The sequence below is a fragment of the Pteropus medius genome, unplaced genomic scaffold (assembly GCF_902729225.1).
Source record: "Pteropus medius unplaced genomic scaffold, Ma_sr-lr_union100, whole genome shotgun sequence".
NCBI lineage: Eukaryota > Metazoa > Chordata > Mammalia > Chiroptera > Pteropodidae > Pteropus > Pteropus medius.
The window spans coordinates 7,976,591-8,001,597 of record NW_024342471.1 but is presented as its reverse complement, the minus strand read 5'-3'; the positions used below and the strand labels follow the sequence as shown (position 1 = coordinate 8,001,597).

Below are 25,007 nucleotides of genomic sequence, written 5' to 3'. Positions count from 1 at the left end.
AATAGACAAACACAAGTTGTCCTGTAGGCAAAACCATGAACCTTCAGGAAAAAAATCAAGATATAAAACAGATTGTATAAGAATGGCAGGATATGGGTAGGGGCAGTGAGTGAGGGTGAAAAATGCCCTGGAAGTCCAGGGTCCTGGATTCAGACCTCACAGTAAGCCTTGAACAAATTACCATCTGGTTGGCTCCCCAATCTATACAGACAGACTCCAAACCTTAAATGAGGGAATTATATAGGTGACCTTTACAAATGAATCCATGTTCGTTCCTTACCATATGTGACCTTGGGATAAGTCAGTTAAAATTTGTTATATTCACTCATGTGTTCAGATGTTCACATTTTCCCTGTATTTCTTCAGAATTTTAAAGAAAGAAATAGAACGTCTTATATATCCATAGTTCCCATTCATTTCTCCTCCTTCCCCCAGAGGAAACCACTATCCTGCATTGGTAAGTACCACTCCCATGAATATTTTTATACTTCTAAATATATGATTTTATAAAAACAAATGTTTTGAGAGTTTTAAACATTTATGTAAATGGTGTCATATTTTATGAAGCTTTCCTGCATATCGATTTTTCAGCTATATAATACTATTGAGAAGCGGTATAGCCTGGTGGTCAAGCACTAATATTCCAGGGCAAACAGCCTGGACTCATATCCTGTCTTCACCATTGCTAGCCGCATGATCTTGGATAAACTGCTTAAGCTCATATATAAAACAGGGAGAGTAATAGTACTGACCTTGCAGGGCTTCTGTGAGAATAAATAACTTAAAACATGTAAAGCCCATAGAATAATGCCTGCACATAGTATGCACTATGTGTTTGCTACTATTATTCGAGATTTATCTATGTGGATACTTAAAGATTTAGTTCATTCATTTTAACTCTAGGATAGTAGTTTCTATAGAGGGAAAGTTAGGTCAGTGGCCATTCTTGCATATAATCTCCTTGTGCACAGATGTGAGAGTGTCTTTAGGGCAGCGGTCTTTGGCACCAGGGGCCAGTGCTCCTGTGAGAATCTAATGCCTGATGATCTGAGATAGAGCTGAGGCAGTGATGCTTAGTGCTCGGGATGGCTGCAAATACAGACGAAGCTTTGCTTGCTCACCTACCACTCACCTCCTGCTGTGCAGCCTGGTTTCTAACAGGCCACGGGGATTGAGGACCCTTGCTCTAGGGGGCTTAGATGATCTCCTGTAGATGATCAAATTAGACCCCGTCGTGATCTAATGAGCTCAGTCTCATTCCTATCTTTTGGAGAACTCTTGGATATGGTCATTTATCAAAATGCCCATCATGTATTTTAGCTGAAAACCAAGAGAAGAATAAAAAGCTAATTTCCGTAGTACTGTTCTCATTAAGCTCTCTTCCCAATAATATGTTTATATTTGAATTGTCAAGGTTAATTTTTTGCTTGTTTTAGAATATCTTGCCTTGATTACATCCATGAATGCTTATATTTCCATGATGCATTTGATTTGCTTATTAGAAACTTAGAATTAATCAGTTTCTTTTAAAGTAACACTTATAATCAATCAAAGCTTAATGATTTGCTTAATGATGAGTCCCCACAATAAAGTACAAAGAAGACATAATAAATGGAGTCATATTTTTCTGGTTATTTATTCATTTTTTTAGCTTAAAATTCTTTTTTAAAAATTAAATTTATTGGGATGACATTGGTTAATAAAATCAAATAGATTTCAAGTGTACAATTCAATAATACATCATAAGTATATTGCATTGTGTGTCGACCTAAAGTTAAATTTCCTTCCGTTACCATGCATTTGACCATTCGTTCTAAGAACACTAATATATATAATACATTACCATATATATATTAAGAAGCCTTTCACCATCAAATAAATATATGTTTAAGATCATTCGAAAATATTGTATTACAACTGTTGATTCTCACGTCAGGCCATAAACATATTTTTTCAAGAGGGAACATTCTATTTTCCTTTTCTACCATTCCAACTCTTCAAAGGCAGTGGGGTATTTTGAAAGGAAAGAGCAAGTGCCAGAAAACCTGGGTTTGAACTCCAGCTCTGCCATTTATTAGCTAGTCATGTAATTTTGGACAAGTTATTAAATCTCTTTGAATGCCTCATCTGAAAATGGGGTACCTTACAGTACTACTATGAGAAATTGATTCATTTAACAAGTACATTTTAAGCACCCATAAACAGCTGCAAGCACAGTGCCCGGCACATAATAGTTGCTTAATAAATATTAATTTCCTTCTCTTTCTCAAAATTTGGTGAGGTATTATGGATAGCACCTAACACATGCCACTTTACTTTTATTGCTCTTGGTACAAGTATAGGTAGATAATTAAGCTCTCTTTCCAAGAATACTGACATTTCAGTTAGTTTTGAAGACCTTCTTGTTTTTCCCATGTTGGGTAGAGCTGAGTGACTCATCTCTCAAGAGGCCATTATTATGAAGGTCTATAATACAGGTGACCAGATAACTTCTAGTAAGTGTGGGGTTTGAGAAGTTCTCCAAGGTCAAGGGGCATGTCACAAGGTTGTGAAAACCTGATGAGGGGATGCTTGTGAAAGATCTATCTAAAAACTCTGAAATGCTGATGTAGTGAACAGTATATTTTTATGGGCACTTGAATTTTCATTTCTGTGAAATTCCAGTTCATGCCTTTCCCCCATTTCCCCATCAATTGTCTTATTCTTATTGATTCATAAATATCTTACAAGCTAACCCTTTGTTGGTTATATGTGTTGCAAATATTTTCTCCCAATTTGTGGCATGCCATTTCATTCTCTTTAAAGTATCTTTAGATAAATCAAAATTATTATTATTATTATTTTTTTTTTTTAGGCAAAGCAACCCTTGGTTGACCTCACAGATTGCAAGGACCTTGTCAGCTTACAATCCTTTATTTTTTATTGTTTATGCCTACAGCACCTGGTCTTCCTAGGTGGTCTCCCATCCAAGTACTAACCAGGCCCAACTCTGCTTAGCTTCTGAGATCAGACGGGGTTGGGCTTGTTCAGGGTAGCATGCTTGTAGACAAAATTCTTAATTTTAATGTATCAATGTAAAAATTTATCAGTATTGGTAGGGGGAAGGAGGAGGGGGGAGGGAGGTTGAGAGGGAGGAGAGGAAAAAAGGAGAAAAAAAGAAATACAATAGTTTTTAATATAATTAAAAAGATAATTGGTTTTTTCCCCCCCCTAAAAAAATTTTATCAGTATTTTTCTGTTAAAATTTGTTTAAGAAATCTTTTCCTATTCCATGGTCATAAAGATATTTTCTTATATTGTCTTCTAAAAGGTTTATAGTTTTGCCTTTCACGTTAAAATCTCTAACTTTTTATAGTGGAGAATTTTAAATATGTACAAAATTAAAGAAAATAGTATATTAATTTCCTATATTCCTTTCACTCGGCTTCAAAATGTTCAAATAAGAGCCAATCTTGTTTTATCTATGCTTCCACTTACTACACACCCCCAAGACATAATATTTTACCCATTAATATTAAATAATATTTCTAAAATATAAGAACTATTTTTTAAAATAACCCCAAAACTAATATCATACCTAAAAATATTTAATTTTTATTAGTATCATCAAATATCTATTTAGAGTTCTTCATTCTGTGGGTTGCCTTATTATTCTGTTAATATTGTCTAATGTCTTAATATTATCTTATGATGCACCCAATTTTTTATGTGTCTATTTTTTTTTGTTGCCTGTGCCTTTAGTGTCATATCCAAGAAATCATTACCAAATCCAATGTCATGAAAATTTTACTCTGTTTTTGTCTGAGAGTTTTATAGTTTTAGGTCTTACAGTTAGTCTTTGATCTAGTTTTAGTTAATTTTTGTATACGGTGTTAGGTAAGGGTTTAGATTCATTCTTCTGCATTGATATCCAGTTTCCCTGCCACCATTTATTGAAAAGATTATCTTCTCCCCATGGAATCATCTTGAACAGCCCTGTCAAAAATCATTTCACTGTATATATGAAGATGTATTTCTGAGCCATTCTATTCCATTGGTCTATATGTCTATCTTTATTCTAGTACCACACTGGTTTGATTACTGTAGCTTTGTCACGAAGTGTGCGTCCTCTTTGTTCTGCTTTTTCAAAATTGTTTTGGCTATTTGAGTCCCTTGATATTCCATATGAATTTTAGGATGAATTTTTCTATTTCTGCAAAAAATATCATCAGGATTTTGATAAGGGTTGCATTAAATCTGTAGGTCACTTGGGGGAGTATTGACATCTTAACAATATTAATCTGCCAATCCATGAACATGAAATGTATTTCCTTTGCTGTATATCTTCTTTTCTTTCTTTCGGGAATGTTTTGTAGTTTTTATTATCCTTGGTTAAGCTAACTACTAAGAATCTTATTCTTTTTTATGCTTGTAAATGGAATTGTTTTTGTAATTTTCTTTTCAGATTGTCCATTGTTAGTGTATAGAAAGACAACTGATTTTTGTGAGTTGACTTTTTTTCCTGCTGCTTTGCTGAACTCATGTATTAGTTCTAACCGTTCTTCTGTATAGAATTTTTAGGGTGTTCATATAAGATTATATCATCTACATACAAAGATAATTTTATGTTTTCCTTTCCCATCATTTCTTTTATTTATTTTTCTTGTCTAATTGCCTCTTACTTCTTTTACTTGCCTAATTGCTCTGGCTGGAACTTTCAGTACTATGTTAAATAGAAAAGAAGCAATTAGGTATCCTTTTTTTGTTCCTGATCTTAGAAGAATAACTTCCAGTGCTTCTTCATGGAGTATAATGTTTGCTACGGATTTTTCATTTATGGTTTTATTGTGTTGAAGTAGTCTCCTTCTACTCCTGTATTTTTTAGTGTTTTTATCATAAAAGAGTGTTGAATTTTATCAAATACTTTTTTTGTATCAGTTGAGATGATCATGTGTTTTTTCCCCCCTTTATTCTATTAATGTGGTGTATGACATTGATTTTCTTATATTGATTTTCTTATATTGCATTCCAAGAATAAATTCCATTTGGTCATGACATAGAATTCTTTCAATATGCTGCTGAATTCTGTTTACTATTATTTTGTTGAGGATTTTTACATCAGTGTTCGTAAGAGATATTGGTTTGTAGTTTTCTTGTAGTATCTTTATCTGGCTTTGGTATCAGTATAATATTTGCTGCATAGAATGAGTCAGGAAATGTTCCCTCCTCTTTAAGTTTTGGGAAAAGGCTGAGAAGGATTGGTATTCTTAAATATTCAGTAGATTTCACCAGTGAAGCCATTAGGTCTAGGGCTTTTTTGGCTGGGCAAATTTTTTTTTTATTACTCATTCAATCTCCTTACTGGTTATAAGTGTATTCGGCTTTACTGTTTCTTTGTGGCTTAGTCTTAGTAAGTTTTGTGTGCATTTCTTCTAGGATATCCAATTTGTTGGTGTACAATTGTTCATAGTATTCTCTTAAATCCGTTTCTATTTCTAGAGAATTGGTACTAATGTCCCCACTTTATTTCTGATTTTAGTAACTTGAGTCTTCTTTTTATCTTAGCCCATCTAGCTAAAGGTTTATCAATATTTTTTTGATATTTTTGGAGAACTAACTCTTGGTTTCATTAATTGTCTCTCTTGTTTTTCTATTTTCTATTTCATTTATCTCTGCTCTAATCTTTATTATTTCCTTCCACTAGCTTTGGGTTTAGTCTGTTCTTCTTTTTCTAATTCCTTGAGTTGTACAGTTGAGTCGTGATTTGATATCTCATTTGTTCTTTAATGTCAGCATTTATATCTATAAATTTCCCTATTATCACTGCTGTCACTGCTTCCCATAAATGTTTGTATGTTTTGTTTTTGTTTTCATTTGTTTCTAAGAATTTTGTGATTTCCCTTGTGACTTCTTTGAACCATTTGTTATTTAAATGTGTTGTTTAATTTCCACAAATTTTAAAATTTTCTAGTTTTACTTCTGTTATTGATTTCTAATTTCATCCCATTGTGGTTAAAGAGGAGACTTTGCATGATAGCTATCTTTTAAAGTCTCTTGAGACTTCATTTGTATCCTAACATATGGTCTATCCTAGAAAATGTACTGTGAGGACTTGAGAAGAATGTCTTCACTCTTGTTGTTAGATAGAGTGTTATATATATATATATATATATATATATATATATATATATGTGTATATATATATATATATATATATATATATATATATCTGTTAGATCTGATTGGTTTACAGTAGTTCCACCCCAACCCGTATCTATGATTTTGATTTTCATGGTTTCAATTACTCACAGTCAACTGTGGTCCAAAACTATTAAATAGAAAATTCTAGAAATAAACAATTCATAAGTTTTATATTGCATACTGTTCTGAGTATCGTGATGAAATCTCATGCCATTCCACTCTGTCCCACCTGGTTCATAAATCTTCTCTTTGTCCAGGTCCACAAAGGAGAATAGGGTCCTTTTTGCCAACCCTGGTTCCTGCAAGCTATGTGCAAGCTTCTTTAGGAACACGTGCATAGCTGCCTGCCACAGGTAGCTGCTACTGTGCTAAGAGCCAAAATTAACCACAATTTACTGTCCAAGCCTTTCCCTGGAGTTATAAGCCACCCTATATAGATTATTACATTCAATCCTCATAATGATCCTATAGAATAGGTACTATTATCTTCATTTTTAATTTAAGGCTTCAAAAGCCCCTACTCAAGGTTACACAGCTAGTGCATTTGCAGAGCCAGGATTCAAATCTAATTCTACTTGGCTCCAAAGCCTATTCTCTGAAAGAATGAGAGAGGCAGAAATTCTTTTTTAAACAATTAGACTCTGCAATAGGGTTTCTAAACAGAAGTATAATTAATAATTTTTTTTATTGTTTCTCTCTCCTGGTGGCTATCAACATTAATCTCAGTGAATAAAGACTGTTGAGCAGTTTATAAATTCTCAGTTGCTAGGGTTTGATGAGCAAGGGTAAGATGATGTGTGAGTGTTGAGAGGAACAGAGCACAGAAATGTTAACATTAACAAACTTTTTCTGAACACCTAAGCACTAAGCTGGTTATTCAGAATATAAACCTATATACCTATAAAAGGTACAGAGAATATAAAGATGAGTAAGCTTGGACCTTCTGTCTTGAAACTCATAGTCTAAGAGTGAGACTTACGGATAGGCACTTTCAATGTAAGATATTGAATTAAAATAAGCACACAGTGTCATGGGAGCATGGAGAAGAGGAAGTTAGCTCAATATGGGGGATCAGGGAAGCAGGAAGAAATGACTCCTGAACTACTATAGGGGAGGTAGAATGAATGCATCTGAAACACTTAGCAAGGAACACTGTTAGTATATGTATTCTGAACAGAATAATACAGATTATATGGCACTATAGAAAGTCAATGAATATTCATATCCGTGACTGTACTGTTCTCCGAATAACTTCAGAGTGGGAGTTTTACTTCTCTTTCCTTTGTGTTTGCAACTTCTAAAGCCTATTTTCTTGTGTAATTATTTCCTTCTTTGCTTCCTTCCTTCTTTATTTGCTTCCTTCCTTCCTTCCTTCCTTCCTTCCTTCCTTCCTTCCTTCCTTCCTTCCTTTTCTTTGATTTTTTTCCCCCCAACAAAGAGAGAGGTCATAAGAACTAAAAAACTAGGAAAGTCTTCAAGCAGACTTGAAGGATTTAGGGGATTTAAATGTTAATGGGGAAGGCAATAAAAGGGAAACAAATGCCAACTATTGAGTCAGTTGGCTCACATTTATTGGACTCCTACCCTGACTCCTTATGCCACTCTGGGAATACTGAGATGAATCTGGCCCATGGGTTAAAATCAGTAGGACACGTTTGTGGACAGTGAATGGAAAGAAAATGTGGAATAGTGGGAAATAAAGCCTAATGAGCAAAATGAGATAGACTGTAAAGGACCTGGAAAATAGACAAGGAGTTCAGACTTGATATGGTTCATACAAAGAGTCCTTTTAAGCTTTTGAGCAGGTTGCGGGGAAGAGTAGGGGAAGACTTGAGAAGAGGAAGACTGGTTTCATATCACATACACTAACATGAGACTGTATGTAAGCCTAATTCTAGTGATAAGGGTCTCTAGAGTACGGCAGAAGGAATAGAAAGAAAAGAGCAGGGGACGTTTTAAAGAAAGGATGGACAGGGCTTGTGGATATAGAGAATCTTTACATCTAGGATATCAGTTTTTGCCTTAGGAAATGCCTCATTACAGCTTACAAAATCTAAAAGAAGTTGGGTTGGAAATGGTTGGCTACAGAAAAAAAGAGAAATGAAAAAAGACTGCAGACTGAGGATGAGGCTGTAACTACTGCACTCTGTAGCTAATAAGTACCCTGGACCTCAGGTGTCTTCCAGTGAGGTTTAGGCCTCAGGGTCTGTGAAGTAGTTTTTAAAAGTTAGTAAGGACTCAGAACTATTGTTTAGAGTGCAGTATTTATCAGATTGAGCAATTCCAAAACTAGAGACAGAGCAGCAGGTACTTTGAAGGTTTAGCATGCGGAAAAGCTTATGAAAAATATGTTTTAAGGACCTAGAGCCTGAGATTCTGACCTTCAGCTCTGAAGTGAGGCACAGGAATCTTTAACAAGCTCTTAAGGTGATGCTAATGCTAAAGGTACTCAGGAGACCCTTTGAGACATTTAGGAAAAGATAGGCTGCCTCCTCAGGAAGACTGGGCTGGTATCTACATGTAACCTTTCTCATGATCCATGTCACTTTACTATACCCAGCTATAGGACTGCCAGACTGTTCTTTCCAATCAAGGCCATTCTGTTCCACTGGCAGTGAAGGAGAAGGAGATACTCATGTTCTAGGAGACTGACTTAAACAGGCCTATTGTCTAAATGGCTTTAAAGTCTTGTAAAATCCAAAGTGTTTTTAAAAATGATCATCATAACATAGTAATGAATCAGTGAATAAAACATGAATGCATTTTCTTAAATGACTCTGTAGAGACTGGAGTAAAGAAGGAAGGGGCTGCCCAGATTCAGGGGCCTAGTAGAATGGATTTGCTTGAGAAAATTAAGCAAGACAACCAAAGAGGTCTCCTGGGATTGTCCCACCAGGACTTCTGTGCCAACTCTAATGAAATGACTTAAAAGTGTTGGAGTAGCCTCTGTGGCTCCCACACTGGCCTAAATCCCAGTTGAAATTGCACAGCTAGGAAGGGCTAACAATCTTTGGGACATGAAGCAAGGTCCAACATTCAAAGTTTGACAGACCTGACCAAGACTTTGTTCTTGTATCTTTGAATTTCTATAGTTCCTTAATTAGATATCCCTTGTGCCACTTAACCCTTTTTATTTTGCATTAAAAGTTGTGCTCTTATCTCAACTTTCCTTCTAGATTGGATACTGCAGCTTTTTCATCTTTATCCTCCATGAAACCCTACCACTAAGCTTCATGAAGTGTAGTCATCTTTGTTATATAGAAAATTTTTATATATTATTGAGACTATTTTCAAACATTATTTGGTTCTATTGACCTATTCTGGTTCCAGTACCACAGAATTAAAATTATTATAGCTTTATAATACTTTTGAATATTTCATAGGATGTGTTCCCCTTATTAATCTTCTTTTTCAATATATTCTTAGTTATTCACACAGTTTTTCTCCAATGAACCTCAGAGGCAATTTATCAAAATATTAAAATGATGTTGGGATTTTTAGATGGATATTATGTTAAATTTATACATTAATCTGGAGAAAAATTTTTTTTTACCATAATAATTCTTACTATCAAGGAAAATAGCTTGTCTTTCCACTTATTCAAGTTTTTTCATGTCTCTTAGTAGAGTTTGTAGCTTTTTAAATATACATCCCTGTAATTGTCTAAATGTATTTCTATTTATTTTGTTTTATAATTCTTTCAACTATGAATGAGGCGTTTTTATTTTATCCTTATAGTTTTAAGCCATTACTTTTGGCATATACAAACATCATTGATTTTAAAATATTTTTTAGTAACTAGATCTATAACTATTTTAGAACGTGTGTCTCATATGTTGACTGGCCCTATTGGCAAAAAATACTATCCCTGTATATTATGTACGTAATCTATATTAATTAGCTAGTGCATTTTCTCAGGCCATTATGAATGTAAATTTGGTTTAATCTGGGGGTACTATTAAAAAACTTCATCATAAATTGTCTGGAAGACAGTGCCGTTCAACAAAGCCACAAAATTTAATTTTTAAGACAACTGACAACTTTGAAATAAAAGAGCAATGTCATCACTAGGCTTATAGTTTATTAAATTTGAATACCTATGCAGAAACTGATGTCAAGTGCCTTTGATAATAACAGCTACTATTTATTGAGATTTTACTATGTACCAGCCATTAGCATATACATTTTGTATTATTTATTTCAACTAATGCTCACAGCAACTCTAGTAAATAGATATTATCATCCTCATTTTACAGATGAGAAAACTGAAGCTAAAGGAGCTAAAATTGCCTGTCCATGGTTAAATAGCTAGTTAATGATAAAGGTAGAATTTAAACCCAAGTCATCTGACTTTAACTCCAAAGGTATACTTTTGACACTTGATTACTTCCCCTAAGAGGTATAATACTGTAAGTTCATCAACTATGCTGATGATGAGAGTTTAAAATAGTATATACTTGACTCTTACAGATGGTTAACAACATGCATATTTCTGTTTGGGACCTTAATTTTGTTACTTCAAATAGAATCAATACACCAAATCAAGATGAAATAACTGGAACTGAATTTACTCTTCCATCTGAAACAGCTAAAAAACAGAACAAAATATATGAATCAGTGGTTTTGATGAACACCAGGTTATGAAAGCCAATGCTCCCTGAAAGATGGAAAACAAGTGAGCCTTACATTTGGAAACATGAAGAAAGCTATTATACCAAGGCGCATCATAGAACGAATAGAAAAAAAATCACTAAAGATATGGAATACTTAGAGAAAAAGCCATATAACAATATTTCTAAATCTATTAAATAAATAGAGTTTGTGATTAAAACATTTACCACAAAGAAAATTGAAAAAGAAGGGACTATATGCCAACTCATTCTGTGAGGCTAGGATTACTCTCACATCAAAATCAGAAACATTACCAAAAAAGAAAGTTAAAGACTGATATACATCATGAATATAGGTACGAAATTATTCACACTATTTTAGCCATTCAAATTCAACAATGCCTTTAAAAGGATAATGTATTATGACCAAGTGGGATTTATCTCAGAAATGTGAGGTTGCTTTAACATTCAAAACTCTAGCAATGTAATTTACCATTTAACAGACTAAAAAAAAAACAAAACTGTATGATTGTTTCAATAGAGGCATAAAAAGCATTTGACAAAATTCAACATCCATTTCTGATTTTTTAAAAAATTTTACAAACTAGAATAGAAAAGAACTTCTTCAACCTGATAGAGCATCTATAGCTAATGTCATACTTAATTAAAGACCGAATGTTTTCCCTGTATGATATGGAACAAGGCAAGGAAAGCTGTTCTCACACCTATTCAACATTGTCCTGAAGGTTCCAGCCAAAGCAGTAAGGCAACTAAAAGAAATAAAATCCATCAAGTTTGGAAGTGATACATTAAGACTGTATTTATTTGCAGAAGACATGATTGTTTATGTAGAAAATCCAACGAAACCCTCAAAAAGTCTATTAGACTAGTAAGTTTAGCTAGGCTGACGCATTCAAGATCAATATAAAAAAATCATTTATATTTTTATATAGTAGCAAAGACAATAGAAATTGAAATGTAAAAATATACCATTTATAATAGCATCAAAAATTTTACTTTGTAATAAGTCTATATAAGACTTATATACTGAAACTATAAGACATTGCTGAGAGAAATTAAAGAAGCCCTAAATCAGTAGAGGTAACATGTTTGTGGATCAGAAGACTCAATATTGTTAAGATGTCAGTTCTCTCCATATCAATCCACAGATTAAAAAAAACTAAATCAAAATCCCAGCAGGCTGTTGAAGAAGTTGACAAGCTTATTCTAAAATTTATACAGAAATACAAAGGACCTAGAATAGCCAACACAACTTTGAAAAAGAGGAACAAAGTCTGAAAACTTACTCTTCTTGACTTCTTGACTTGGAAAGTAATCAATAAAGTGTGGTATTGGAATAAAGATAGGCAAATAAGTCAATAGTTCAAAATGGAAAGTCCGGGAATAGATTCACACACATATAGTCAATGGATTTCCAACAAAGTTACTTTTTAGTAAATGGTTCTAATGCTGGAACAATTAGCCATATGCAATAAAATGAACTTCAGCCTATAACCTCACACCATATACAAAAATTAATTCTAAATGGACTGTAGATATAAATATAAAATTTTGCTGTATGATGAGATAAACAACAACATGTTTAAAAGAAAACACAGGAGAAAGTTTTTGCAACCTTGGATTAAGTAAAGATTTCCTACATATGAAATGAAAAGCTCAATCTATAAAAGAAAAAAGTAATAAATTGGACTTCATTAAAATTAAGGACTTCTACTTTTCAAAAGAGTCTGTTAAAGACAATGAAAATCCAAGCCTCTGACTAGGAGAAATTACAGTCATGTGCTGCTTAACGTTGGGATACGTTCTGAGAAATGTGTCATTAGGCGATTTAGTCATCATGTGATCATAGAGTGCACTTACACAAACCTAGGTGGTATAGTCAACTACACACCTAGGCTAAATGGTATAGCAGCCTATCGCTCTATAGGGGAGGAAAAATAATTTTCTCTCTATACTTCTAGGTTCTTGGCAGAGACATCCCTGTAAAGAAGACAAACTAACAGGAGAAAAACAAAAGTTTAATAACATGTAGTCTTTCTCTATACATGGGAGAGACCCAGGAAAACTGGGTAACTAGCCAGAATGACCGAAGCCATCACCTTAAATATAAGTCTTCAGCTGAAGACAAAAGAAAAGGTTGGAGGTATGAGGAGTCGTTTCTGAGAGGTTACCAGGAAAAACACAGTAAACAAGGGTAAGGTTGTTATGCAGACTTAAGTCCTTGTCTTCTACATTGATAAGAATTTCTAGAGATAAGGTCATCCCCCTCTTCTAGTACAATAAGGGAAACACCCTTCTATGCGGAGATTTTCCTTATAAAAGTAAATGTCTTTTACAAAGGTTTCAGAGCTTCTCCCTGTCTGTTGTTTCTTAAAATTAAACAGCCCCAAATAATTCTTATGCCAAAGAGACATTTTGGGGTGACTAATTTTGTTTTCCTATAGCTCCTAGACTATAAAACTTTAGAGCATGTTATTTGTACTGAATTCTGTAGGCAATTCTAGCAATGTTAAGTATTTGTGTAATGTGTTGCACTGTGGATGTTACAATGGTTATAACATCACTAGGTGACAGGAATATTTCAGCTCTGTTATAATCTTATGGGATATGTAGTCTGTTGTTGATCAAAACGTCATTATTTGCCACATGACTGCATGTACAAATAACTATCCAAGGACTCGTATCCAGAGTATAATAAGAAATATAGGAACACAAAAAACCTAATTTTTTAAATGGGCAAAATATTTGAACACTCTACCACAGGAAATATACAGATGGAAATAAATTCACTAGGGGAATACAAATTAAAACCACAGTGATATACCCCTATACATACCTATTAGAATTTCTAAAATTAAAAAGAATGACCATATCAAATGTTGGTGAGGACATGGAGCAAATGGAACACTCATACATGTTTTTATTATTTAGGAGCTTTATGCCAGGAAGGGCTGGAGGGGAGGTTAGGAGAGGGAGCAGAGACCGATATATATATATTTCTATTATCTCACAGAACTTAATAAGTTAGCACGTTACTGTTTTACAAATGTTGGCAGAAGACACAAGACTCTCAGGGTCAAAAACAAAGTACTTTATTGCTCACTGCACAACAAGCAATATGGGGCATGTTTACATTGGTTTTCCTTACCCCACGTGGGGGTCACATAGATGTCTATGCTTGGGCTGGCTTGCATTTCAGAAGAAGAATCCTGAGCTTAAGGAACCTTCCATTTTACAGCAAATAGTAAGCAAGCCTGTTTTTCATCCCAGAGGGTGATATTATACCATCCCTCAAGCTTGTTCACTGCAAGTATAATCCTGAGAAATGGACTGGGTAAAGGCAGTCAGGGCCTTGCATTCTTGGCATACCCAGCAAAAAAAAATACAGGAGTTCCAGAGACCTGTGGAAGAGTGTCTTTCAACTAATACACTGCTAGAGAGAACGTAAAATGGTGCAACCACTTTGGTGGTTTCCTAAAAAGATAAATATATACATAGTGTATGACCCAGACATTCTACTTCTATGTATTTACACAAGAGAAATGAAAGCACGTGTCCATATAAAGACTTGTCCATGAATATTCATAGCAGCTTAATTTGTAATAGCCAAAAACTGGAGACAACCCAAATGTCCATCAACAAGTGAATAGATGGACAACTTGTGGTATATTCATATAAGAGATTACTATCCAGCAGTAAAAAAAAAAAAAAAAAAAAAAAAAAAAGGAATGAACTATGTTGATACATGCAATAATGTGGATGTATCTTAAAATCATTTTGGTTTATGAAAGAGGCCATAAAATAAAAGTATATACTATATGGTTCCATTTATATAAAATTCTAGAAAACTAATCTATAGTGACAGAAATCAGATCAGTAGTAACCTGAAGACAAGGTTGAGTAGGGGAAAGTAGGGAAAGGCAAAGAGAGGGATTAAAAGAGGCAGGAGAAAATTTTTCCTGGTGCTGGATATGTTCATTATCTTGACTGTAGCTATGGTTTCACCGGTACTTACAAATATAAAATGTATCAAATCATAAACTTAAAATATATGTAATTTATTGGGTATCAATTATACTTTAATAAAGCTGTTAAAACAGAGTGAACAATGCTGTTCATCATAGTATTTTTGTAGTAATAATAAAAAAACTAGAAACGAAAATTTTTTAATAGAGAATATATACAGCAATTGAAATTGTGGTTGTATATATCTACATTTACAGACATGAAAAGATGTTCATCACATGTTAAGTGAAAAAGTAAGCTATATAGCTTGCATATGATCATTAAAGCTACCATCTGTTGAGCATTAACTCTGTGCCAGGCACCAGAGTTAATGGTGTACTAATTAACTCTGTACTAAGCACTTAACAGGCATTATTTATGTCCATAACTACTCTGTGAAGTAGGTGCTACTATTATCTGCATTTTACAGATAAGGAATCTGAGGCACAGAAACCTCATAAACTGAGATCATACCTGAATGCGCCTGATTCCAGACTTTAAATTTAGAACAGCTCACTATACTACACGATTTCCTCTATTTGTAGTATGATCCTCCTCCTTTTTTTTTTTTAAGGGCATGTGTGGTATACATGAGTAGAAAGAGTTGGAAGGAAATACATTCAAATAATTATGTGGCTAGTTATGGCTACTAGATTTCTAGTGATTCTCACTTTCTTCTCTAGCCTCTTATGTATTATCTGATCTTTTACAATGAGGATTTATAAAAATATCAATTTTTCTAAGCAGAAAAAATAATAAAGCAAATTTCATTCAGGGTAGTAGAAATGATAGCATGGAGTTTCTCTTTTTGTGGTGCACTGGTTAAGAGGAAAGTCTCTGGAAGAAGAATGCCTGAGTTTGAATCCCAGCTCCATCAATTTTATAGCTTTATAACTCTGGATGAGTTTCTTAATCCCTCTAAACCCCAGTTTCCTCATACCTAGAGTAGCCCTGAGGATTAAATGAGATAAAGCACATAGAGTGCTTAGCATGAAGCCTGGCACGGAGTAAGCTGACAACTGATTTCGGTTATTATGTTGTTATCTTGAGTTCAACAAACAAGTTGCCTGACACTCAACTTTTTAGTAAATCCCAAAGCACCATCTTAAACACAGGATCTCCTTACATCTTAGAGAAAAAATTATATTTATAGGAGAAGTACTGTTGGTGAATCAAAAGAGAAAGAAAAGTTTTTCAGAAAATAATTAAGAAAAAATAAGTCACATTCTAAGGTTCCAGAAGGATGTAAATTTGAGGGGAACACTGTTCACTCTACTACATCCATAATTGCTGGTTGATGTCTTCATTTTAAAACCTTTAATTAGCCATAAGTACAATAAGGTAGAGAAAATAGAATTAAGAGGCCCAATTTGAGTCTTGACTCTGCCACACAACAAACAATATGTGACAATGAGCAAATCTCTTCATGTCTCTGGAACTGTTTTCTATTCTATAAACTAAGGGGGTTGACTAAATAGACTCTGAAAGTCCCATGCAGTTTTGAAACTATATGATTCTCAGATTATGTATTCATTTATTTCTCACCGGACATTAATTGAACATTTTTGGGGCCAGACCCTACACTAGAAACCTGAAGATACAGTGGCAAACGAGGCATTTAAATGCCTTCCCTCAGGGAGCTTACACTATAGAAGTGAAATACAGGCATTAAACACATCTCACAAATAATTATAATTATATTCACTCTAAGAAAGAAAAGCACAGGTTGCTGTGAAAATGTATAACAGGGAGGCCTAACTTGGTCTAGGGGGTCAGAAAACATATTCAGAAGGTAACAAAAAAGAAGGCAACAACTAGGCAAAACTTCTTGAAGCTAATTGTGTCTCAACGTTCAGTTATAAGAATTCAACTAGTAAACAGTAGCATTGAACCCGTTTCCTCCAGTCAGTTTGAAAGTTTAGAATATCCATGAAACTCAGTGGCAATATTGTTCCTATTAGTCATTATACAGCACTGAACCTTTCAACAATTTATGAGCCAGTTCTGTAAAAACAAGGAAATGGCTGCGATGGAACTGTCTGTCAGATGGTCAGGGCCTTAAATTGATGGTCCCTCATTCCACTTGTCTCTGAGATGTCATGAAAACTGACCTCAAAGATTTTGTTTCATAATTGGAAATGGAATTTTTCTCTTGCTCTCCGATTCAACCTAAACTCTCCAAAACCCCAGACTGCCGAGGTTCCAAGGCAAATCTCCTAAACTCTCTCTCTCATTGTTTTGTGGATAAAATCAGACTGGGGTCTCTGTGGTGCCTCTGGAGTTCATAGAATGACCAAAGGGGGATTGGGTAGAAGTGAAAAGATGGGAACTTGGGGCAAAAGTGGGGTCCTCTGAAAGGGAGAGAACACTGCCACTAAGAGGCTTGAATCTCAGCCCTGACTCTGGCCCTGACCTGTAATATGTCCTCAGGGTCACGCTGAACCCCTCTATTCATATTTCTTCATTATAGTATTTCCTTGACTCATCTTAGGAGGATGGGAGATGAGCTCCTTGAAATTAAGAACAAAATCTCCTAAAATCTGTAGTCTTCTATATTCTTATTTTATCTTCTATAACTTGTTTCCCCTATTGGATGAGCCCAAGATGTAAGAGAAATTTGAGAGGCAGTATAGTTCAACACATGTCATTTAATCACTCTGTGTCTCTGTTTTCTCAACCGTTAAATGAGGACAATTCCTAGTTTGTAATGTCATTGTGAGAGTTAAGTGAGATAAGATATGTAAAGTACTTAGCATAGTAGCTGGCACATGATAAGAAATCACTATTTAGTAGCTGTTATTATTATTACTGCTAAGCTAGGTCATATCCAGATCTTTCTAGAAGGTAAAAAAGCTAGTAATTGAGGATTATGAGATGGTAACCTGAATCTTGGACTGCTGTTCATATCACTGAGGCTATTAATTCACTTCTCCTTCACTTTGAGCAATGTAAGAAAAGGCTTTACATAGTAGTAAAGGATTAAGCAGAAATTGCCAGAAAGATTCAACAATCACCTTAGAGCATAAGGGGCATATATCCAGAATCTTAATTCAGGGTTTAGAGGGAAAAGTTTTTCCAGGGAAAGAATTCAGGAGCTTCTAAGCAAGAGTTTTCAAAACAAGTCAAATACTGTAATGTAGGCTCCTCCCTCTATAAGCTCCAGGAAGGCAAGATTTTTGTCTGAATTGTTTACTATTATATATCAATAAATATTTGAATTTGTTAAAATTAAATAAATTAAAATACTGGAACGCATTGAGAACATAGATGTTTGCTTTGTTTGGTTTTGCACCTTCAGGAAAGTCTACTTGGTCCAAAAATTGCTTTAGTTCATTGCCTGTCCTAGTGTCAGAAATGTCCCTACTCAAGATATGTCATTTTGGGTTAAGACTTTGTATCATCATGAAGCTGTTAATATGAAGATACTTCTTTAGAGAGAACCTACAAACTCATTCATATTGCTAAGCAGAAAGGAAAGAAAGAAGAGAGGGAGGGACTTAAATAGTGCTGAGGATTTCTCCATCGTTCTACTCAGTGATCTTATTATGAGTATGAAACAGGAGGTAGGAATTTGCTATTTTCTCAGGCTATGTCAATTCTTGTATGATGAGCTTCTTGCCTAGCTAACTGTGAATCAAGTGATTAAAGAATGTCTTTACAATATGGCCCCTAAACGCAAATCAGCTCTTTAATCTGGTGCTTAACTGAAGTAACAGCAATCCATTTCAAAACTGGAGGAAAAACATGCTGTGCGAAATATATTAGGACAACATGGCATCTTCTCAAGGGATTTTAAGAGCAATTTTGACCATGCAATTTTCACAATATATGCTGGCTTTAGAATATAGCCCCAAGTTATGATATGCCTTGACTATGTTCATTTCATTTGCTGCTATCCATTAGTCTTGTGTGTGTGTGACATACCTGTGCATTCTATGACTAAAGATGGAATGATAGTTAGTTTATATTCTCAGTGAAAACAGAACAATTAATTAATTTGAGAATTATATTTATGTCTAAATTTATATTCTCATTATTATTTAAATGAGATATTCTTCATTTTTAGTAAATGAACTTCAGTTTTGACACTGTATTTTGTTTTAGTTTTTTCATTCGACAAGTATGTATTGAGCACCTTAAAATACCAGGTGTTAGTTATCTCTCCATGTTATTTCCTTTAGTAACAATAGCCACAGAAATTTTGGTGAAAATCTGCTTCCTTCAAAGTCATTGGGTGGGGCAAAGTAGAGTTTGAAACCTGCAAAAGTTGAAAGGGAAAGAGTGTGAATATGTGCCAAGGCAGAAAATGTGAAGTCTGAATGATAATGTATTGACTCCATAACATGTCTGGCAAAAGGATGCTCGGTGCTTCCAGGAGGATGTGGCCATCCTTGGGAAATATTCTTGCTAGGGTTAAGTGCCAAAAACTCCCTGGAATCAGAAAAAATAGGCTCTTCAACTGCTGTGAACTTTAAGTGGTCTCTGAGCTCCTGGAGATTAAGGGGGCACTCTTTGGGATTGAGAAAAAAAGAGCATTGTACCTAATGATTATAGAAAACACATTTTTTTAATGTATACTTGAAACATTTATAAAAACCAAACAAATTCTAGGCCATAAGGTGAGGTCAAACAAAATTTGAAAGGATTAGTATCATACGGACTACATACTGGGACCACAGTGCAACTAAGTTAGAAACCAATAATAAAGAAAATTTGAAAAACTTCATATATTTGGGAATTTTAAAAGATACTTTTTAACTACTCATAGGCTAAAAGAGAAATTGTAATGGAAACTAGAATACTTATAACTGAACAGTAGTAAAAATACTAAGTATCTAGGCTTGTGGGATGCAACCAAGCACTGTTTAAAGGGAAATTCATAGACTTAAAGGGAAAAAAGTAGGAAAGTCTTAAAATTAAAGAATCAAGCATCTAAAATATGAAGTTAAGGAAAAAAAACAGAACAAACTCAAAGCAAAAGAAAAATAAGAATGAAGCAGTAATAAAAAGGCAAACATACAACAGAGAAGATCAACAAGGCCAAATTTTGATGTTTTGAAAATACTTCTGGTAAAATTAATTAAGTAAACAAGAGAGAATGCAAAAATAAACAATATTATAAGTGATATGATAACATATCATAACAAACAATATTATAAGTGATATGATAACATATCAAAAGGTGATATGATACTTATCACTTCTTAACTACTCACCATATTAACCAGATTAAAGGAGAAAAACCATGTGATTTTACCAATTGATAAGAGAAATCCAATATCTGTTCCTGATTTAAAAAAGAAAAAAGTGCTCACTTTGGCAGCACATATACTAAAAAGGAAAAAAAGGCAACCTCCCTAATCTAATAAAGGGCATTGATAATACCACATGTAATTGTGAAATGTTGAAATTACCCACTTTGTTGAGAGATTAGCAAGAATGCTTCATCTTATTTGACATTATACTGAAGACTCTAGCCAGAACAATAGATAATAATAAGAAAAAAAGATATAAAGATTGGAAAGGAAGAGAGAAAATAGTGTGAGTTTTTTTTTTTTGGTGAATATATGTTCATCTATGCAGAAAATCTAAAAGAGTCTATAGATGAATTATTAGAATTAAGAGAATTTAAGAAGATTTATCTGTATAAATCAGTTTATAAAAGTCTATTGCATGTATATATGCCAGCAACACTTAGTAAATTTTACATATCATTTATAATAGCACAAAAATAAAAAATATTTAGGACTAAATCTAACAAAAGTTGTGCAAGCCCTATGGAGATAAATTTTAAACTGTATTGAAAGATGTCGAAGAACACCTAAATAAATGAAAAGATATGTTCACATAAAAGATGATATTTCTCCTCAGATTGATTTATAGATTTAATACAATTTTGATAAAAATTCTAACAGCCTTTTTTTGTGGAATTTGACAAGCTGTTTTTATAATTTTTATATGGAAGAGCAAAGGACAGGAATGGCCAAAACATTCTTGAAGAACAAAGTCAAGGCTTTGCCCTACCAGATATCAAGATTTATAAAGCTATAGTAATTTAAGTAATTTAATAATTACAATATTTTAAGACAAATAGACCAGTGAAACAGAATAGAAATCCCAGAAACAAACCCAACCGTATGTGGAAACTTGACTAATGACAGAAGTAGCATTTCAGAAAGGAAGGAAAAAGATGGACTGTTCAATAAATTATGCTGGGTTAATTGTTATGACATGGGAAAAATTACATTAGATTTCTACTTTATACTGTGTACAAAAATCAATTCTAGAATATAAAGAGAATGCCAAAACTCAACAAAAACAACAATGAAAGCAATTAAAAAATGGGCAAGGGATTTGAATAGACATTTCCCCAAAGAAGATCCACAAATTGTCCATAAACACATGAAAAGATGCTTAACATCACTAATCATTAGGGAAATGCAAGCCAAAACCATAGTGAGATAGTTCGCACCCTTTGGGATGGCTACTATAAAAAAATAGAAAATAACAACTGTTGACAAGGATGTGGAGAGATTGGAACCCCTGTACACTATTAGTAGGAATATAAAATAGTACAGCCACTGTGTATAACAGTATGGCACTTTCTCAAAAAATTAAAAATAGAATTACCATGTGATCCAGCAATTCTACTGGGCATACATCCAAAAGAACTGAAGGCAGAGTCTCAAAGAGGTATTTGTATACCTATGTTCACAGCAGTATTTTTCACAATAGCTAAAATGTGGAAGCAACACAAGTGTCCATCACAGATTAATGGATAAGCAAAATGTGGTATATACATATAATGGAATATTCTTTGGCTTTAAAAAAAAAAAAAAGGAAATTCTGACTTATGTTATACACGAATAAAATTTGAGGACATTTTGCTAAGTAAAATAACAGTCACGAAAAGACAAATACTACATATTTCCACTTACACGAGGTACTGAGAGTAGTTAAAATCTCAGAGACAGAAGCAAAATGATATTTGCCAGGGGTTTGGGTGAGGTGGAATGTGGAGTTACTGTTTAATGGGTATAGAATTTCGGTTACACAAGATGAAAGTATTTATTAAGATGGATGTTTGTAATGGTTGCACAACATTATGACTATATTTAATACCACTGAACAGGACACTTAAAAATAGTTAAGATGGTAAATCTTATGTTTATTTTACTGTAATACAAAACAATGAAAAAAAAAAAAAGCAAAGCAGTGGTTGCCTAGGGCTGGAAGGAAGAGAAGTAAGATCAACTACAGATGAGCTCTAGGAAACTTTTCAGATGATGGAAATGTCGTAAGTTCAGATAATCATAATGATGGCATAATTCTATAAATTTAGCGAATATCATCGAATCACAATCAGTGAACTTTATAGTATTTAAATTATATCTCAGTAAAGATAAAAAAGAAGTACATGGAGATACAGAACAAAAAATACAGAAAAGAGTGTAAGAGACATATGGGACATGGTAAGAAGTTGCAATCCTAGTAGGTTAGGAGAGAGATAATGGAACACAAGCAACATATGAGAAAACAATGACTGAGACTTTTCCAAAATTTATATCTTTATATTCTTGATATCTCTATCCAGTCACAGGTTCAAGAAATGCCACAAGATCCAAAAAGGATAAATTCACACTTAGGTATACTGTAAATCTGTATACCTAAGTGTGAATTTATCCTTTTTGGAAAAACCAAAAACCAAGAGAAAAATCTTAAAATTAGAATGAGAAAAAAGTAGATTTTTTTGCAAAAGACCAAAATAAGATTGACAGCTAATGTCTTGAGGAAACAGAAGCCAAAATAATAATAAAATTATGTCTCCAAAATGAAATAAAATAAATGCCAAATTAGTAAAATATTTTTAAGAAATGAAGGTAGAAATAAAGACAATTTCAGAAAAATGAAAACTGAGAAAATTTGTCACCAGTTGACCCACAGTAAAAGAAATGCTAAAAAGATATATTTCAGGTAGAAAGAAAATGGAAAAGCACAAAACTGAAAGCAAGCTGATTAACTACACTAATATGAGACAAAATAGACTTTAAGGAAAAAAGTATTGCTATAAAGAGGATTCTTCATGATGATAAAAGATTAATTCAATAGAAAGGTATTAACAGTTCTACATGTATTTGTAGCTAATAACATAATCTCAAAATACATAAATCAAAAATGGACAAAACAAAAAAGAAACCTAGACACTTCGAATATTTAAATGTGATAGTTTAATATTCCTCCCATAGTAACAGACAAAAAAATTTAATGATGTAAAAGAACTAAACAATATGCTTTACAAACATGACCTTACAAACTCAGTTGAGTGCTATACCTAGTAACTGTAGAATATACATTTTGTAAGGTCAACACAAAGTGTGCATGAAACCTTTACCAAACAGACCATATACCGGAACATAAAGTAATTTTAAGCAAACTACAAAGGATGGAAATTATACAGAATATGTTTCTATCCACAGTGGAATTAAGATGGAAATCAGTAACAAAAAGTGAGAAAAATCTGTATACGGATTTGAAAAAGATAATAAAAGAATATTTTGAACATCTTTTTTGACAGTAAACTTGAAAATTTAGGTGAAATGGATAAATGCTTGGAAAAATGCTACCTAAAGTGACACAAGAAGGAAGAGAATATTGGGATAATCCTGTATCTATGAAAGAAATCAAATCAGTGATTCAAACATCTACAGCAAGAAAGTTCTAGCCCTGAGTATTATGCACCAGTGGATTGATTCAAACATTTAAAGAAGAAAAATACCTATCTTACTTAAACTCTTCCAGAGAATTAAAATTATGAAGCTAACGTGATTTTAATATCAAAATCTAATAAGGACATTATAAGAAAAAAATTACAGGTCAAACTCTCTCATGGATAGAAATGTAAAAAAAACCTAAACAAATTCTAGCATACAAAAACTAGCAATATATAAAAAGACTAATACGCCATGATCAAATTGGGTTCATTCCAGAAATACAAGATTAAATTACCATTCAAAAAAATCAATCACTGTAGTTCATCATAATAAAAAAGATAAGGTAGAAAAATCATTTTTATTGAAGAGGATAATGCATTCTAGAAAATTCAATATCCATTAATGTTTAAAAATCCTTTCAAACTAGTACTAGAAGAGAACTTCCTCAATCTGATAGAGGAAAGCTACAAAAAGTAAACCAGTAAATATCATATTTAATTGAAATATTGAAAGCTTTCTTTCTAAGATCAGGACTAAGACAAAAATGCCTGCTATCTTTGCTTTTATTAAGCATTGTACAGTCCTAACCAGTCCAATAAGTTAGGGGAAAAAAAGAAAAAGAACAAATACTTGAAAGAAAAAAAGTGCTATTCACATACTACATGATTGTGAATCTATAGATAAATTGTAAGAGTAATTAATAAGCTAATTGAGTAAGTTTTTTTGTAAGGTCAATACAAAAAATTAAGTGTTATTTTAATACACCAGTATCAAATGATTAAAGACTGAACGTAAAAATAGGCCTCTTACATACCTATAAGAAATATAAAATGATAAAGAATAAATCCAATGATTGTTATGCCAGAATTCTACACAGAAAACTATAAAACATTATCAGAAACCTTTAATAAGATTTTAATGAATGGAGGAGTGGCTATACCTTATTAATGGATTGGAAATTTTAATATTGTGAAGATTTGCATATTGATGTACAGATTTCATGTAATCCCAATAAAAATCCCACCAGGGCTTTTTTTTCTTGGTGAAATTTGAAAAGTTATTCTAAAATTTATGTGGAAATGCAGAAATTAAAAAATAGCCAAGACAATCCTGCGGAAGACCAGAAACATAAAGAACTTATTCTATCATGACAGACATGCCCCAGACTAAGAGACAGACTAATAGATAAATTGAAAAGAATGAACATTTCAGAACCAGATCCACATATAGACAACTAGTTAATTATAAAAGTGAAGAATTAACAGTCTTTTCAGTATATGATGCTGGGTCACTTTTTTTTTCTTTTATATGAGTACCCATATAGAAGAAAAAAAAGAGTAAATAATATTTAAAATTCAGTGTATCAGACATACGAATCACATTTCAACTGCTCAGTAGCCACATATGGATAGTAGCTACCATATTTGGACAGCATAGATAGAGAACAGTTCCACACTGCAGAAAGTTCTATCGAACAGCA

At 33.3% G+C, this 25,007-nt stretch overlaps 1 protein-coding gene and 1 pseudogene across 1 annotated transcript in view; both read right to left on the bottom strand.

The window, feature by feature from the left end:
- Nucleotides 1–25,007, bottom strand: part of ASIP (agouti signaling protein) — a 113,563-nt gene that overhangs the window by 18,006 nt on the left and 70,550 nt on the right. The window lies entirely within an intron of this gene.
- On the bottom strand, nt 2,930–3,048 carry LOC120604174 (uncharacterized; annotated as a pseudogene).